The following is a 4355-nucleotide window of genomic DNA, read 5'->3' on the forward strand; positions in this document are numbered from 1 at the left end:
TATTGATGGCCTCTTCCTCATCCGATCAAACTGCTGACATCCTTTCCCCGATGACACTGTGCTCCTGGTTTCTTTTCTCTGAGGTTCCATGCTAGCTGTCTTTCTGCCATCTTCTCTTCTCACTCTGCATCACGTGAATTCAGCTGTCAAGATCATGTGAATCCAAATTCTTTTTTTTTTATTATTTTTTAGAAAAAGGAAAAAGAAGGTGTATTTCTTTAACAGTGAAGGAAAAACACAGGGGACTCCTGTCCCAGAGGCTGTGGTTGTTTTAATATGTGTGTTTGTTTTTAATTATTCATAACGTTATGATTAAATATAACTTGCTCTAATTCAGTCCCCAGTACTTCCCCTTTCCTTCTCCCGCTCTCTCTCCATGTTCCCTTCCCTCTATTCTATTGATCTTTCTACTATTTACTTACAGTGGTTTTTTTCTTAATTAATGACTATGGATATACATAATGGTGAGATTCACTAGGTGTATTTATGTATGTTCATAGGAAAGTTAGGTCAGACTCATTCCATTTTCTTTCCTCCTTTCTCCCATTCAATCCCCCTACTCTACTCCACTTAACTTTCTTTGATGGGAAAAAAATATGGAATGTTTCACAAATTCTCATGCCATCCTTGCACAGGGGCCATGCTAATCTTTTCTCCATTGTTCCAATTTTAGTATATGTGCTTCCCAAGTAAGCACATGAATCTGAATTCTTAGTGATGGTCCTGACTTACCAAATGGTTACTCGATTCTATGGAAACTGCAAACACATTGAATCTATTGCTAATGCCATTCAGTCCAGACCTCCCTACATCTGGTCTTCTTGCAGAATCCTATATCCCAACAACTGCCCATTCTCCACTCAGAGAAGCAGGCGAGGAATTTTGTTGCTATCCACGATCCTTTCTTCTCCTTCTACTACTCCACTTCATCAATTAACAGATTCCTTTTCCCCCTAACTATCTACTAAATCCATCTTGTTGTCTTTCCTATTTGGCCACCATACTTATTCAGGCCACCTTGATTTTGCCTACATTGTTCTAGAAAGTTCTATAGCTAATTTCTTTAATACACCTTTTATCCTTTCTACATCTCCCCTTACATCTCTCAACATGCTTAATATTAGCTTTTTAAAAGCACTAAGTACCTGGGTGTTCAATATTATCTTGCTTCACTCCTAGGATGACCCTACAGATTATTTAAACTGTTATTTTGTTGTGTCTTCACAAACTATTTTACTGTCTTCCCTCCCATGCAGCAAAGATCAAGTTCAGAGATCAGATATACGATGTCAGAGCTTAGATATATGCAGAATTTTCCAGGAAAATATCCATTCAATCTACCTTCCCATTGTTTGCTTCATCTAGAATCTCCTGCCCTTCAATTTGTATGAGGGTCTCATGAACATTCTCTTTTCTATATCTGGAGCTCATTTGCCATCCCATCTCACCCGCTTTTCCAAATTCTTATTGAACCTTCAAATTGTAACATCTCCAGAAAGCAATCACTAATTTTGCTACCAATTCCAGCTTGTATACCGATGCTGTGTGCTTCCATAGCATTCTATAAATGCTATTCATGGCACTTAGGACCCTTTATTGTACTAAAGGGTCTACCCTAGAAGACAGTAAGTTTTCTGTAGTCATTTACACATTTTATTCTAACAAAACAATGTGTTTGACCATTGTATCTATCAAAATAGTGCCAGCATAAGACAACTGCATAGTGACTGTTCATTGGATGAGTAAAGGAATGAATGGTTTAGATGCAGATGATGTCACTGAAAAGAAGTGAGCAAAGAATCATGGTAGATGAGTTCTTCATTAGTATACTAGATAAGAGCCTCTGCTCATAATGAGGGTTTGGCTACAGAGAAATGGGCATAAGTAGGAGGAAAATAAAGGTCTGGAGTAACCTTAATGTTCATTAAGAAGAAATAAGATTGTTGAGGAGGGTAAGGAGAACAATTAAAATAGGATCTCAAAGACTAAGGATTTTTTGCATTTTCTCTACAGATATTTCTGCTGCAAGGATAAAGTTCAGAGCTTAGATTTTAGATGACAAACGCCCAAGGTGCACTAGTCATTTAATGCCAAGGGTTTTTTTTTTTTTTTTTTTTTTTTGTGTGTGTGTGTGTGTTGGAGATGGTGGTGCTTGTGAAGTGGGGTCTTGGGTGGAGATAACACTGGTTGTGAAGTTTGCACTTATATAACCAAACCTAGAGTTTGTACTGAGCAAATCAGGTGATCAGTATATATGGAAGGTGTACATCAACTAGAGATTTTGATAAAGCACAGTGAGTGCAGTAAAGGAATCTTGCATAAGATAATCTATCAGTAAAAGAAACTGTTAAATTCAGTATGTATGAGCTGATCCATTGCCTGTAATGATAGGAATCTACTTTTCACAAGTACATGTGTTTGTATCAAAATCAGAACTGATCATATGGTACAGTTATAAGTATTCTATTCTTCTCTAGCAGAATTGCAATAGACATGATAATTGAAATTTCTTCAAAGAAAAAATAACTATAAAGACTGAGAATCTCTTTCTTATAGTCTCCTCTTTGATTTCAATAGTGTAGAAAACTAACTGTGAGACTGGTTTCCCCATGGCAACTAATTATCCACCTAATCACTTATTTGTGGGTGGATCAATCACTCTCCAAGCATTTATTGATTCCCTATTGTGTACCCAACACGATGCCAAGTGCTGAGGGTAAACAAGAATGATCTCTACTCTTGCAGTCAGCAGTGTACCTCTATGTCAATTAATCTACCCTGATCTAATGTCATTCCCCTCTTTTAGATTAGTACTTGTGTTAGTGACAGAATAACCCTTTTGATAATTCATTGCCATTCATCCATTCTTTCATAGTTCTCTTTTGAGTCATCTATAACCATGGTTTCCTTTAGATAACCAACTGTTTTATCATTTAAAAAATAATAAAATGCTAATTCACCATTATTTTGAGAGGTGATAGTAAGTTTCTGGAGACTTCTAATAGCAGTTTCTCTTATGCTATCATGTAAAATGTACTGGTTCTTAAGGAACAACATGAAATGTAATGTTTTCTGATTTGATTTCTGATCAATTCTAGATTTTTTATTAATATTTCAACTAATAACATTTCTTTAGTCTTCTTAACCTTTTGTTTCTAGAGAAAGTTCTATATTTACATTATTTGTGCAGTTTCTCCTTAAATAATTATTTTCTTTGCCTTGCTCCATCATATTCATGGCTGAGAAACATGTTCCTCCAAAACTTACTTGTATATTTCTAGTTTTATTGAAGCACAGATTTACTTTAATAATCCACTTCAATGAATTTTTCTAGAGTCATAATTAAGCAATTATAGGCATGAGGCCATGCTACTTCCTTTACTTATAAGTTGAGCTTTTTGTCTTAAGATAGACCAAACCATGCGACTTCTATAACCACCATTGTGGTTTATATGGAAATATTTCATTTGAATATGGGATCAATACCACAAATAACAGAAGATAAAAGAGACAAATTTGCTGCAAGATATAATTGTAAATAATATTGCCAGTGGTGAGGTTAATCCATGAAAAAAAAACATGGAAAAAGAAGATTAGGAAAGCCTATTATTTTGCATTGATAATATCTTGTACTTATAACAGATGATACACTGCTTATATTTCCTTATAGTCAAAGAATTATCTGTGCAAATGCCTCCCTTTGGTTTAAAGTAGTAGACAGTTCTAGAAATATTTTTGAAGCACTAGAAGACAATGCTATTCTTTCTTGGAAATATTTGCAAATGGGATATTTATTCATCTGTGAAGAAACCACTATGTGAAACTTAGAGGTGGTGGATGCTGAAAGCCTCCTGGGGACTAGTTTCTATTTGACTCCTATTTTCTTTGACATTTGGAAAAATGCTGACAATAAGAATTCTTAGGTTCAAAACCTTTAGTTCTTCTCTTTTCTTGCATAGTCTCTTACTAGCCACCTAAGAGGGATAACTCCTCCTGGCTGCTGGCGAACAACATAATAGGGTAAAACATTACAGATCTCCTTCAAAATTTTGTAGCATACAAATTCATAAAACCATGATCATCCCATGAGCATTTAAAATAATCACATTTCACTGGAACATTCTCTGCAGGACCTGCCTGAAATTTAGCCTCCTTGTACAATAGGAAGCTGTGCAGTTATCTTCTTGGAAGCCTTCACAGGAGGCCTTTGTGAGGCAGGGAACTCAGGCTAAATCTTTAATAGGAGTATCTCACAGAAACAGAGGTAAGGCCATGCACATGCAGATGAGCAACAGGCACTCATGTGAAGTCTTGGTGATGCATGTGCTTTTATTTGGTACAACAGCAGGTACATG

At 35.9% G+C, this 4355-nt stretch overlaps 1 non-coding gene across 1 annotated transcript; it reads right to left on the reverse strand.

Moving 5' to 3' along the window:
- Positions 1-590: 590 nt before the first annotated feature.
- On the reverse strand, positions 591-697 carry LOC113188042 (U6 spliceosomal RNA). Its single transcript, XR_003301495.2, has one exon. It is a non-coding gene; the product is annotated as a U6 spliceosomal RNA (small nuclear RNA).
- Positions 698-4355: the final 3658 nt, after the last annotated feature.

Source organism: Urocitellus parryii, chromosome 2, assembly GCF_045843805.1.
Source record: "Urocitellus parryii isolate mUroPar1 chromosome 2, mUroPar1.hap1, whole genome shotgun sequence".
Taxonomy (NCBI): domain Eukaryota; kingdom Metazoa; phylum Chordata; class Mammalia; order Rodentia; family Sciuridae; genus Urocitellus; species Urocitellus parryii.